General features: G+C 40.2%; 1 protein-coding gene across 3 annotated transcripts in view; it reads right to left on the bottom strand.

Annotated features, from left to right (window-relative positions):
• LOC126262211 (trafficking protein particle complex subunit 8) overlaps positions 1-15243 on the bottom strand; it is a 309618-nt gene that overhangs the window by 180049 nt on the left and 114326 nt on the right. The window lies entirely within an intron of this gene.

The raw sequence follows: 15243 nt of genomic DNA, 5'->3' as shown, positions 1-15243 counted from the left end.
TGGAGGTTATTTCATAATGATCCCATTTCTCATTCAGTCTCATTCTAAAATTCAATGCACATTCCATACGTCTCTCAAAGAAAGATTTTAAGGCATTAGTTACTGGAGACAGCAAAGTTCTCATGAGAAATGCACACACGTGAGTACGTGTGTGTGTGTGTGTGTGTGTGTGTGTGTGTGTGTGTGTGTGTGTGTGAGAGAGAGAGAGAGAGAGAGATAAATGAGTAATACTAATACATAAAACCCATACTTTCAATAACATTATTATTTTAAATGTACTGTTCCTTCACCTGTAACTATGTTCCCACCTTCCTCAAGTATTTATTAATTTTTAATTCCTCAAGAACTCTGAATTGTATAATACTTTTGTGTCCATAGGCCAGGACCTTTATTAAGATTATAATCTTAGTTTACCTGTACTATTATTATCCGTAATCATGACATTTACTATTCCTCATTCATTCATTTGGTTCATAGTCTTTAGAGAATGGTGATTTCCATATATAATACTGTGACTTCTGTAAGCTCATAATGTTAATTTATTATCTCAACTTAGCTATGTTGTTTTACCTGGAATTATAACACAGCTATTCCTCCAAAACTTGCCTATTTTATATATGTTATAGAATTGTGCATTAGTTATGAACTATTTCAACTTCTGGGTGCCTGCACTTTTTTGTTTATTAATATTATAATCTTAATCAAGTGGATTACTCCTAACTAGAATTAGATCACTACTGATCATCAATCTTTCAATTTGATAGAACTGTGTGGTACTTGCATAAATTTTAGAAGTGATCATCCTTTCTGGAACATCCCATAAGGGTCACTCTCCATTCCTCCAATTTGTTTCAGTCTACTTGTTTTTTTATTGTAAATAATTTAGCAACTTACCTTCCCTACCTACATATATTAAAAATATGTGCTTTGTGCACTAGAAAGATTTATACACTGTTTATCTTACAGCACTGTAGCACTATATAAGGGATAGATGGAATTGGAATACTTTACACATGCACAATGTACTAGAACTTCAACTTAGTGTATTATATACAAATGTTTATCTTGATGTAAGTTATTCTGTTCCCCCATTAATAATTTACTAATAGACATTTTATTTGACTAATATGCACCATAAGGATGTCCGGCATATTTTTTAGTGGTGTTAACATGACAATGAATGTTACATTTGTATACAACAATAGAGCAGCTTTCAGGTTGTGTTGGCTAATGAACATAATCATCTGCACTACTGTATTGTTTTTGTGCCATATATGCACAGAAATATCATGTATGCATGACCACATGTACCAGCGATGTATTACAATGAAACTGGAAGCTTAAGGTATGTAAGTATCTTGAGTTATAAAGTATACGTAAATGCGAGAGCTTGAAGAAAATTTAGGTATAAACCAGTATCGCTATTTCTGAATGTATCACACGTGCTTGAAAATGACCCAAAGTTGAAATTGGCCAATTCCACGGATAATACGAACAATACAGCCTACTTGAAACATGTTTTCATTCTCAAAGTATTACTGAGGTTAAAATCCAACATCTCCTTTAATTGCTGATGCCATTACAGTAATTCTCACATTGGATTAACAGTACTTGTTCCTTAATATTTACAAAATGCACCTTGATTGCTGTGAGTAGTAGTGCGATGAGTTGTTGCAAAATGAAACATTAAGTTCACATTATCTAGAATTTCTCCTCCTGCATTTAACACTTTCTTGTATCCCTCTTTTCAGTAAGTATTTAAATCTAACATACTTCTAGCTGTATATTTTGTCTCTTTAGTAGTAAAATAGTACATACCCTTTAAAGGTACTACATGTTGCCTATGAGAATTTTATGAGTTGTACCTCAATTTTGTTCAGTGGGGATAAAACCTCCGCACACAGGCCCAGATGGCCCCATCGAAACAGATCAGCCGCTAAGTCTGTCTTTACCAATGACGTCATTGGAAGTGGTAAGGACCAGAGGTGTACACATTACTGTTTTGACATACCCATGCTTGCCTGTTAGCCGGGCAGGCAAGCTGCTGCATGATAGCAGCAGAATGTGCAGATTGTGTTCCTCACACCTAAGCCTAACTATGCCCAACACAAGCAGGCTAAAGGAAACTTGTGCTATGCTATGTAGCAGTTTATTATGTATTTTTTCAGTGTTATAAATAGGGTTCAGAAGTTGAGGGAAAGTCTTTTTTACCCGAGTATCACAAGATGAGGATCAATGAAGTATATATTTATTTTGGGTCATTGTATAGGCCAAAAAATTGTGGTTTTTATTTACCCTTTTCTTCCTTTTCACCATATTTCGTGCTTGCTTAGTTATTTCGATATGAACAGTTTTCTCTGTAACTTCACCCTCTTTTGATTGCTACTGACTGTTCTGAATTCAAACCATCATCAGGTCAACCACAATACCGTACATCTTTCCTGTAGTAAGCAGAATCATCTCTGAAAGCCAAGGTTCTTTGCACCTAATAACTTGAAGATTTTTATTACACTGCAACACCAATTGAAGTAAAGTTTTGGAAGTCTAGTTTCTGTAGCCTCAGCGTGTTTCAGCCAAATATGACCAAGGTATAACAATTTTAATTACTTTTTCCAGTATTTGCACTGCAAGCTCATTGAAAAACAGTTAATTCTAAATTCCCTAAAAGCATTTTAGCAAACATGAAGTTTGTTTTTCAGTTTAAATAAAAAAACTACATATCAAAGAAGCTGCTTTTCTTTCACACTAAGCTTTCTTTGCACTACATTGCATACCACCAAAACGCAGTTTTTTATGTCCAGTGAGCTATTTTTTTTCCCCTGTTTCAGTCAATGTTTGCCCTAAATTTAGAAAGCCTATATACTGCTAAATGGCCTTAAGTCCTTAGCATACATTTCCACACATTTGTCAGTCACTAAGCCTTTGTTCAGTTTCAAAATATTTAAAGTGAGGAAACTGCTCATCAAATTTAAAACATGCTTTGATATACTCCAGGTTTCTGACTGAATGTTTAGTAATGCCTCATACAATTTGCACTGCACGACCCATACCAATTTATTTGAAGCTGCCTCAAACACACGAAAACCTTTCCCTTGCTGGACTAGGGTTCTGTTTTGCAACTGGTATATTTTCCCCAAATCCTAATTTCTCTTCAATGTTAGGTTTGGTTTGTTCACTTTGCTGCTGCCACCAATATGATAAATGAGCTGAAATGAAACTACCCATGCAAACATATACCTGACTAGCCACAATGGATTGATAGCGCAGCCTGTTGTCAGGTGTAGCAGGCTGAACAGGTCCCATGAATCTTGCCAGGCTTGCGGAAATCCAAGTTGGTCCACTTTACCCACTGTGGTTCGGTACACATGTACTCTTCTGTCTCAATCGTGACGAAATGAGCTGCTTAAATGGTTGCAGCGAAGACAGGGGCAGACGGGCTGGAAAGAGAACTTGTACATCTCTGGTATGGATGGGGATGGGGTCAGCACACCACTATCCTGGCTATTGTCAGCTGATGTGGCCTGGAGCCACTACTACTCTGCGAAGTAGATCCTCAACTGGTGCCCTGAGTTTGAGTACATTTCATTCCAGTCCCTGACAGTACTGGGAATCAAACTCAGGTCCTATGCCTGGCAGTGAGCCATGCTAACCACTCTGCTACAGAGGTAGGCCAGGGTGTGGGAGGCTACAGTGGGGCATTTATATACTGACCAATAAAATGCCACCTGGTATAACACTACACAACTTTATGAAAATAATCATAACTATACATAATTAAATCATGAACACTTTGGTGCATTGCACTTCATTTATCAATGCCTGTAAGCAGCAAAAGGTCTAGATTGCATTATAACTACATTCTTCGAGAGCTGCAAGACTACCAATGATACCTATACAGATACCAGCTTCGCATTATTATTCAGCGATTGTTTTGAAGTAACTACAGAGTAACAATTATAAATGTAACCATTATAGAAGACACTGTAAGTTGCAGATGGCACAATTAGAAGACACTTACACAAAGCTTTCAGTCACAGCCTTCATTTGCAAAAGGGAAACAGAGACATACACCAGCCATACACACAAGCAAGCACACCTCAGACACATGACTGCCAACTCCAGCAGCTCAGGCCAGAATGCAGCTATCATGTGGGAGGGCAGCACCAATCTGGAAAGGATAGTAGTGTACAGGAGGGAGGGACAGAGGAACACTGTCTGGCAGAGTGTGCATGGACTAGAGTGCTAACGGGTATGGCATTAGGAAGCTGTGGGGTGGGGAGGTGGATAAAAAAGGAGCAAAAAGGAGAGGAGAAGGAAAAGATGGGTGGGTGTGTTGGCAGAGGCAGCAGACAAGGAGACTGGGAGCCGAGAATGAGGAAGAGATGATTCTCATCTGGCATTCTCTTTGTTTGCCACCTCTGTCAATGGACCTGCCATTCTTTCCCCGCTCCTCTCCTTTTCACTTCTTTTTTCCGCACCTCCCTACCCCACAAACTCCTGAAACTGTACCTGTTAGCATTCTAGTCCCCGTACTCTGTCAGACAATATTGCTCTGTCCCCCACATTTACAACACTCCTATTCCTTCCCTGCCCCCTCCAGATTACTGCTGCGATCACACATGATAGTTGCATTCTGGCCTGAGCTGCCGGAGCTGGCGGTCATGTTTATGTCAAGTATGCTTGCATGTGTGTGTTTCTCTTTCCCTGATGAAAGCTGTGGCTGGAAGCTTTGTGTAAGTGTCTTAATTGTGCCTGCCTGTAATTTAACATGTCTTCTTTATGGTAAGTAGTAATATACCTTTGCCTACATTGTTATATTCCTATGCGGATTTTCCATTGTTTGAAAGTAACAGTGATCTTATTAACACAGTGGGCTCATTCAGCAACAATAACTGTGCCTCATTCCTCTTATTTTGAGCAGTGAGACTACAACTGTGACAAAGTCTTACATAACCTGCAATGTAAGTTTGTGCAATATTTTAACAAAATTCAAATTATTTCTCAACAACAATGAGGTCCATAAATTAGTCATTAATATTAAAGCAGATCAAAAATATGTAAAAATGTGCATTACTTTTCATCAGATGAATAACAACGTAACTCTGATTATCGCTACATCAAGTTTTAACAATTTTTTTTTTTTTCTGGAACACTGGAAATTATGTTTTTAAAAGTCATTTTCTATGTCATTTTTAGGGTATTTTCATGTGTATCTTTGCATGTATGAAAGTTCCAAAGTAGTTCCTTACAGTCAGTCCCAGATAAATGTACACTGATGAGCCAAAATATTATGACCACCTGCTTAATAGCTTGTTTCTCCATCTTTGGAACGAAATACATCCCTGATTCTGCATATCAGGAATCCAACAGTTTGTTGGTAGGTTTTTGGAGGTATGTGGCATGAGTTGTCTATGTCCAGGTCACGTAATTCGCGTAAATAGTGGCCCGTTGATTTGTGTACATTGTGATGACGCCCAAAAGTGATGCAGATGAATTCCATAGGAATTACATTTCCACAATTTGGTCACCGAGACATCAACACGAGTTCAGTATAATGCTCCTCAAATCACTGTAGTATGCCTCTGACTCCGAGACACAGACAATTATATTGCTGAAAGATGGCATCACCATTGGGGAAGACATCAAGCATGAAGGGATGCAAGTAGTTCACAGCTGTCAGTGTGTCTTCAGTTACCACCACAGGTCCCATGCAAGCGCAGGGGAATGTCTCCCATAGCATAATACTGCTCCACTAGCCAGCATTCAAGGTGTGCTGCACGTTTTGAGCCACGGTTCACCTCAATAACAGCATTTGTGGAGATGACAATTGACCTAGTGTGGCAAAAATGCGATTCACATGAAGAGCCGAAACGTTTACATTGATCAACGGTTGAATGCTGATGGTCCTGTGCCCAATGCAACCATAATCGGCAATGACATTGGGTCAACATGGAAACACACTGGGGTGGTCTGCTGTGGAGCTCCATGTTCAACAATACATGATGAACAGTGTGCTCTGAAACACTTGGACATGCACCAGCACTGTGCTCTTTCAGCAGAGATGTCACAAATCACCATCTGTCCCACTTTACAGAGCAGACAAGGCTCCAAATACCATGTTCTGTGATGAGTTGTGCATGTCCAACCATTTAGCGCCTAATGGTAGTTTCAGTGTCCTACCTATTTCCTTAGATTCTCACAACAGTTGCAAGTGAACATTCGACCAGCTCCCGTTTTCGAGATACTCATTTACAGGTTCTGTGCAATAATAATCTGCCCTCTGTAAAGTTGCTTACTTCAATGGATTTCCCCATTTGCAGCCCATATCTTTGCTAAGGCGATCTCCCATCCACGTCTGCTCCACATACATACTTCTGTTGCTGCATCATTGCTCACAATGGCATCAGGCAGCATCCAATGCTGTTTTGGGCATTGTTCATAATGTTTTGGCTCAGTGTGCTTTGGCAACACGAGAACAACATACTGATTTTCCAAAGTTCTTATTTAGAAACCAAGTGAGAGCATTCACTGAAAATCATCTCTTTACTGAATAAAATTAATAGTTTTCCGACACTTTTTATAGGAACTGTGATGTGAAATTACCAAACTATCACTATCAGAAAAAAAAAAAAAAAAAAAAAAAAAATTCTTGGGATATTTTATATTTTTCAAAATTAGTTTACTTCTGCAGAGACTAGAAGTGGCGCCATGTCCTGGCAGGACAGTATTGTTTCTGAACACTGTCCTATTAAGAATCCTGTAGTGTTTAGAAATAGAGGTCTGTACTTAGAGAAAAGAAAATTTTGCACAAAAAATTCAAAATTACCATAAACAAGAAGTGAGTGACCAGCTTTCAGGTTTGGGGGGATAAAAAATGCAAAACAATGGAAAGGAGCTTCCTCTAAAGAGTATGGAACAAGTGTTATCTATTTAACCAGAACCAGTTATGGAAAAGGAAGAATGTGTAAAATTTGGAACAGTGAGTACATTGCAGTTAATATTGAGAAAAACAGAATCTGTTAGTTAGTCACAAAAACTTGGTGAAGAGAGAAAAAAAGATAAATGAAAAATTCAAACAAAAATTGGACAAATTTAAACAGAAATCGGACTCTGCATTAGAAAAGAAAATTTCTGAGGCTAAATTAGGGATGAATAAAGACTGAGAAACTTGAAAATGAAGTTTCAGAAATACAATGGAAACTACAGGTTGGAATAACAACAATATAAGGAAAAGATAGATTGCTACACACTGTAAAAATGACAAGTTGGAGACAGGCAACACATACAGCTTTCGGCCAAAGCCTTCTTCAGGAAAGGAAAGGAAAACACACACACACACACACACACACACACACACACACACACACACACACATTGTGCCTGTCTGCAACTCAGTGTCTAATCTTTACAGTGAGTAGCAATCTATCTTTTCCTTATATTGTTAAGTTTCAGAAACAGTCTGAAGTCAAACGTGAGATATTTGTAAAACAAGAAATGTTGAGAATCACATAAATCGGAAATGGCCAAGAATTCTTTACACATGCAGTGCTCTCACTTGCGTGCAGAGTTCTGTCACCTGGTAGCATTCAAAACCCCACTATGCACTGTGCTGTCTGAGGGGGAATCAGGGGGAAACTGAGTACGTGCAGTATTTGGATAGCAATGCAATTGTGTGAGGGTCACTTAACATGTTACAAACAGCTTGGTTCATATTTCACAACAACATTCTTCTTATAGTGTCATCATAGACTCCGTAGCATGTCAAAAGCATGTGTATATCAGTGTAATTGTTAGATGTTCTCTGAAGAGAGATTAAATAGAATGGAAATGAAGTCCCATGCCACTTGACAGAGCATAGGGGAAAGATGCGGGAGACTCGCACCACCGTACTATGCAAGGTCCTAATGGAGGTGGTTTGCCATTGCCTTCCTCCGACCGTAATGGGGATGAATGATGACTATGAAGAAGATGACACAACAACACCCAGTAATCTTTGGGCAGGTGAAAATCCTTGACCATGCCGGGAATCGAACCCAGAACCCTGCGCTCGGGAAACAAGAATGCTATCGTGATACCACACACACACACACACACACACACACACACACACACACACACACACAGGATAGATCAGGTCAAAAAGGATTTAGAAAATTCTCATACAGGTCCAACAAACATTATTACCTGGAAGTCATACAGACAAAAACTCAGCAAATGGGAAGTACCACCATAGAATGAAGTCAGTGGCAGACCCGTGACACAATGTACTGAAAAAGGAAAATGCGTCCATCAAGAAAAAATTAGAGGTGCTTGAAAACTCCGTAGACTGAAACATACGAGCTCTACATGATCCAATAGGATCTGCCTCTGGCAGAAAGATGCTTCGGACTAACAATGAAACGTGCAATAATTGTTTACTGTCTGTATAAGAAACAGATCTCAAATACAGAGTTCATGGATGACTGCCCACATTACGAAAGTACAAAACGAAATGCCAATCCAACACTTTCCCAGGGATGCAGCTACACAACAGAATCCATGAGTTATAATAGGTGGCACAGCAGAGAGGAATAGGATGACAGCCAGTAGAAGCCAACCTACTCTGAGCGTGCTTAAAGGACGTTGGGCATCAGCAGATCTCATAGGTGTAGCTCGACAACGATAACAGCAAGTGGAACAATGATGCTTCTGGGATGTTGGGCACCAGCAAAGGTCAGAGGCAATGGCTCAACAATGGCAGTTACTGGTGGGATGAAGTGCAGCGAGGCACAACACCTGGGATTGGCAGATAGTTGTCTGGTGTAGTATCAGTGGCAGATGCCTATGGCGAGGAATGTTGGTGTGGCCAGCAGGAAGCCCAGAGGGGTACTGGCTGTAGCATGTCCAGTAGTGGCCTAAATACTGTCCAGCAAAGGGATAACACTGTGGCACAGAGTGGGCACACAATATGGCGTAAGAAAGTGGTGCTTTGACAACAGCATGCTCAATGCAATAGGCATGTCACCTATCAGTGAGGTTGGCACCGCCAGTTCCCACAGGAGGTTGGGCTTGTAAATGGTTACACTGATGTGAACCTTTTACTCACGCCCCCTCGACAGGTGACACCCGACAATACATGCCTGGTACACGATGCAGTGCAGACATAGATGTTTGCAATATCCCCCTCCCCTTACAAGAGGAGGTATAGTCAGTCCGAAGGCATCATGGAAATGATGTGCTGGCAATGGTGTCAACAAGAGTCTATGACCCATGGGAACAACATTCAACCAACAGCAGTCAGCCAGAGGGTGATGCTGTCAAGAGGCCAGCGAGCGTCTGATGTGTCCAACAAAAGGCGACCTCGATAAGGGACCTGTAAAACTACAAACTGGCAGCAGCAGCTGGCCAAGACAGACACTGCAACAGGGAAGTAACCAATTCTGTGCCTTTTACGAGTTCCTAACCTGGAATTAATTGTATAATATCACCTGTGTGCTTCAATAGCTTAATTTCTCTAGTTTCTGCATGTTAATTTAATATCTAATAGTCACCGTTCTCATATTTTTGTTTGTGTCAGGAAGTAAACTGATTTTGCGACATATTACAAGTTCCTAATCAGGGGCAAATTATTTAGTTTCACCTGAGTCCTTTGGTAGTTACATTTTTGAATCTGTGTATTAATCTAATTTATTAGACACAGTTCCTGCGTTTTCATTAGGGTCTATAGTAGAGTTCCATAGTGTGAGTCAATAGTCACTTGTTTGTTCTTTTTAAGCTAGTGACTGCTTATTGGTGTTAGTCAGCCAGTCAGGTAGCAGCAGCCAGCCGAGACAGACGCAGTAACAGGGAAGTAACCGATTTTGTGACTTTTACAAATTCCTAACCAGGAGCAAATTCTATAATATCATCCATGTGCATTAATAGTTTAGTTTCTTGAGTTTCTGTGTGTTAATTTAATATCTAATAGCCTCACTTCTCATGTTTTCGTTTGTGTCGGAAAGTATACTGACTTTGTGACCTATTACAAGTTCCTAATCAGGGGCGGATTATTTAGTTTCACCTGAGCGCTTCAGTAATTAGGATTTTGATTCTCTGTGTATTAATCTAATTTATTAGACACAGTTCCTGCATTTTCATCAGGATCTACTTTAGAGTTCTGTAGGACGTACTGATAGTCTATCTTGGTAGTTTAGTTTTCCATGGTCTTTTTGTAAGGACAGGGACGGCGATTGTTGTGTGCGGATGTGAGCCGAGTTGGTAACACTTCGCTCTTAGCTCCAGACTGTGATGGTCTCAGCTAACAGCTTGAAGCTGCAGTGGATAGGCACCACTGTTGCGGGCCGGCCGAGGGGATTCAATGGATGTCCAGCATGTCCGAGTCCTCCAATTGGTCCTCACTGGTGGCCAGCCCAGTTACTGCTTGCACTGAGGTTGACCCCCTCACTTGTGGTTGAGTGGCAGGTCACCTCAGGGCACAGCAGGCAGTGAAAAACTTCAGGGGCGGCACGTAAGACCTCCCTGGTTGCCTTACGCAGGAAGCATTGCCAACAGGAATGGCCGTATTTTGCGGAAATATGATGTGAAATGTGTTTTTCGACCACCTTTTAAGATTAAGGCCCTGTTGGCGCCCGTTAAAGATGATCTTTGTTTGCATAAGACGGGGGTCTATCTTATTCCTTGCAGTTGTAGCATGTCATATATTGGTCAGACAATCAGGACTGTGGAAGACCGGTGATTTGAACATAAGTGTCACACACCTTTACAACAGCCGAGCAAATCCACTATTGCAGAACATTGTCTTGACACCGGTCATCCTATGGAATACAACAACACGGAGATTCTGGCTTGCATGTCCAGCTATTGGGATAGTGTTATTAAGGAAGCTGTTGAAATCAGACTATCAAGCAACCTTATTAACAGAGATGGTGGATTTTGTTTAAATGCTGCTTGGAATTCGGTTCTGTCTCTCATCAAAAAACAGAGCGACAGAATTAGTGCTACCTCACCTGTTGATTAACAGTAACTATCAATATTTCTGATGTTGGTTATCTTTTTTTGTGTTGACACTTGTTCTGAGTGTGGTGTCTTCCTTGTTTCTGCTCTGTGAACCGAGGTATTAAATTTGCTTGCACATTTCTTCTTCCTTGCATTTGTGCCTTGAGAATGGCAGGGTGTGCTCCTGTCGAAATATAGGCAGTGCTCGACAACGTCACCTGGCAGCAAACCCATAAGTTATTTGAACCTCACTGGTTAGTCTGACAAACAGGTTCCAGGTGCTGCCTGTGACTGACACTGTTGCTCAGCCAGATGCCATTGCCTGTCCTGTTTCAGAGGAAAACTCTCAGCCTGCAAGATCCAGTCAATCACAGAGGATGGGATTATTGATAGTTGGGAGCTCCAACATTAGGCGTCTTATGGGGCCCCTTAGGGACATGGCTGACAAGAAGGGGAAGAAAGCCAATGTACATTCTGTGTGCATACCGGGTGGAGTCATTCCAGATGTGTAAAGGATCCTTTCGGATGCCATGAAGAACACAGAGCGCAGCCAACTGCAGGTGGAGGCTCACGTCGGTACCAATGATGTGTGTCACTTTGGATCAGAAGAGATTCTATCTGGTTTCAAGTGGCTAAAAAGAGTGGTAAAGGCTGCCAGTCTTGCTTGCGAGATGAAAGCAGAGCTGAAAATTTGCAGCATAGTTGACAGGACCAATTTTGGACCTCCAGTACACAGCCAAGTGGAGGCTCTCAATCAGAGGCTCAGATGGTTCTGCGAGCGTGTAGGCTGCAGACTCCTCAACTTGTGCCGCAGTATGGTTGGGTTTCGGGTTCCACTGAATAGGTCAGGAGTCCACTATAGGCAGGAGGCAGCTACACGGGTAGCAGGGGCTGTGTGGCATGGACTGGGCAGGTTTTTAGGTTAGTGGGTCTCAGGAAAACACAAACAGGATGCAGACCGAACACAGGAAGAATGTACATATAGGAATCATCAATATAACAGTTGTAAATTGTCATAGCTGTGTTGGGGAAGTACCAGAGCTCCAAGTGCTAATAGAAAGCACTGATGCTCAAATCGATATAGTCACTGAAAGCTGGCCATAGCCAGAGATTAGCTCAGCTGAAATTTCTGCTAATAACTTAATGTTGTTTCAAAAGGATAGGCTAAACACGGCTGATGGTAGCATGTTTGTTGCTGTTAGAAGTAGTTAATCTTGTCGCGAAACTGGAGTAGACAGTTCCTGTGAGTTAGTTAGATTGTTGGCAACTGGAATAAAATAATAATTGGATCATTTTACTGACTTCCCAATCCAGATGACACATTTGCTGAATGGTTCAAAGAGAACTTGAGTTGACTAGTACATCTATAGTTGGTGGTGACTAATTTAATCTCAATATGTTGGCAAAAATACATGTTTAATACCAGAGGTATGCATAAAACAACATCCAAAACTGTGCTAAATGCATTCTCTGAAAATTATTTCAAGCAGTTAGTTCATGAGCCCATACAGATAGCAAATGGTTGTAAAAACACACTTGACCTCTTGGCAAGAAATAATCCTGAGTTAATAATGGGCATCAAAATGGATACAGGGATTAGTGAACACCGGGTTGCCGTAGTGAGAGTGAACATTGCAACCCCCAAATCGTCCAAAAATAAACAAAAAATATACCTATTCAGAAAAGCAGATAAAAATTCACTCGATGCCTTCCAGAGAGAGAATCTCCATTCCTTCCAAATTAACAATAAGCGTAGATCAGATGTGACTTTAATTTAAAAATTGAGAGATTTATACCAAATAAATTAACAAATGGTGGAGCTGATCCCCCATGGTACACAAAACGGGTCAGAACACCGTTACAGAAACAACAATAAAAACATGCCAAATTTAAACAGATGCAAAATCTCCAAGACTGGCAATCTTTTACAGAAGCTCGAAATTTAGTGCGGACTTCAATGCGAGATGCTTATAATAGTTTCCACAATGAAACTGTCTCAAAAGCTGGCGGAAATTCAAAGATATTCTGGTCATATGTGAAGTATGCTAGCAGCAAGACATAATCAATGCCTTCTCTGTGCAATAGCTATGGAGATACCATCAAACACAGTGCTGCCAAAGCAGAGTTACTAAACACAGCCTTCCAAAATGCCTTCACAAAAGAAGACAAAGTAAATATTCCAGAATTCGAATCAAGAACAGCTGCCAACATGAGTAACATGGAAGTAGATAGCCTTGGAGTAGTGAAGCAACAAATCACCTAACAAAAAGCAAGTCTTCTGGTACAGACTGTATACCAATAGGTTCCTTTCACAGTATGCTGATGCATTAGCTCCAAACTTAACAAGAAAAATCTGTATACAAAGACTGGAAAGTTGCACAGGTCACAGCAATCTCCAAGAAAGGTAGTAGGAGTAATCCACTAAATTACAGGCCCATATCATTAAAGTCAATATGTAGCAGGATTTTGAAACATATATTGTGTTCAAACATTATGAATTACCTTGAAGAAAATGGTCTATTGACACACAGTCAACACGGATTTAGAAAACATCATTCTTGTGAAACACAACTAGCTCTTTAATTGCATGAGGTGTTGAGTGCTTTTAAGTAACAATGCAAAGGAATTTTGTGAACCCTGATAGACGAAACCTTCCAAAACTTTATGCCTTTATGGCTTACACCCACGTCATTTGGCAACGAAGTCAGCCTGTGTCTCCCTTGACTGGAATTACATAAAATAAAGCATCAGTAGCACGCAAGCTGTAGTAGTGAAGTTGGTAAAGTGACGAACTGCCGTGGCAAAGGACGTAGGTTCGTATACTGCTGTACAAGAAAATATTTTTTGTCCTCCTTGTATTTGCAATGCATTATGAGACTTCGTTAATCATCAAAGCTAAACATTTTTCTGAAATATTTGTTGTAATTTACACATAAGAGTGCTCTTTCTCAGTAACGACTATCTCCGATTTTGTGACTTCCATATGTTCAAGAAATGAAAGATGAAATTACTCTGCGTGAAACAAATGACAGTGACATTTATACTACTTCATGTCAAAAATAATTCACCATTTTTTTCGGAATACGTAGCAATTTCCGAGAGTGTGGTCAGACAGGAATCTAAGTGCACAATGTAAATTACTGTGAACGAAACTAGCAGCAATCGTCTTTATACTCTTATTTGTGATCGAATCGTTGACAACAGTAAACAGAGCTAAAAGGTTCGTGCCATAATATTTTCAGACTAAAAAAATGGTTCAAATGGCTCTAAGCACTATGGGACTTAACATCTGAGGTCGTCAGTCCCCTAGACTTAGAACTACTTAAACCTAACTAACCTAAGGACATCACACACATCCATGCCCGAGGCAGGATTCAAACCTGCGACCGTAGCAGCAGCACGGTTCCAGACTGAAATGCCTAGAACCGCTCGGCCACAGTGGCCAGCTAGTTTCAGACTACACCACCATACATGAAACATTTTGGTTCATCAGACGTATGTTATAAACTACAACAAACTTCTATAGCTGCACTAGCCACACGCCCTTGAAAAGGCAATTTTTTTTAAATTTTGTTTTTATGAACCAAATTGTTGATGTATCATATAGGGAAGTAGGCTACTTCATCATTTGGAATACTAGGAGTGAGCTTCAACCATATTCTATGCATCGTCTTATTCTTTGACACTCTCTTAAACAATTTTTCGGTTCATGGAGATGTGTTCCGTCTATGCAACTAATTGAAGGCAATTTATTCCCATACACATTTTGCTTCTTTTATTTGTGAAGCATCATCATGAATAAAGGAAGCAAAATACGTATGGCAATAAATAAACTGCCTTCAATTAGTTGCATAGGCAGAATGTACCTCCATGAATTTTGAAGCAACTAAGGAATGACGGAAAACAGAAAAAAAAAAAAATGATGAATTTTTCCAAGTGTTTCTATAGATGTATTTGTACAATGTGTTACTACACTCCATTTCTAACACTTATTCCGAAACGTAAAATCCAAAACAAGACATCGATGTGAATGAGAATAAAATGACATAATGTGACATTTACGACAGTTTCCAGAACACAGTGAGTTTATATCGTTATCATGCATTCATGGAAGCCCACGGTCAGTGAAATCTGAATAGTATTACATCCTCTAACCACACGTTTTGGTACTGTGAAGAATGGTATGCCCGAGTCGGCTGCTAACCACTTCGAGTTCGTGCCACTGTGGCGCTGCAGTGCGCATGCTTGGATCTGAGGTAGATTGCTTTT

This window comes from Schistocerca nitens, chromosome 6, assembly GCF_023898315.1.
Source record: "Schistocerca nitens isolate TAMUIC-IGC-003100 chromosome 6, iqSchNite1.1, whole genome shotgun sequence".
Classification (NCBI taxonomy): Eukaryota; Metazoa; Arthropoda; class Insecta; order Orthoptera; family Acrididae; genus Schistocerca; species Schistocerca nitens.
The sequence above is the reverse complement of the archived record's forward strand: the minus strand, read 5'-3'. Positions and strand labels throughout refer to the sequence as shown.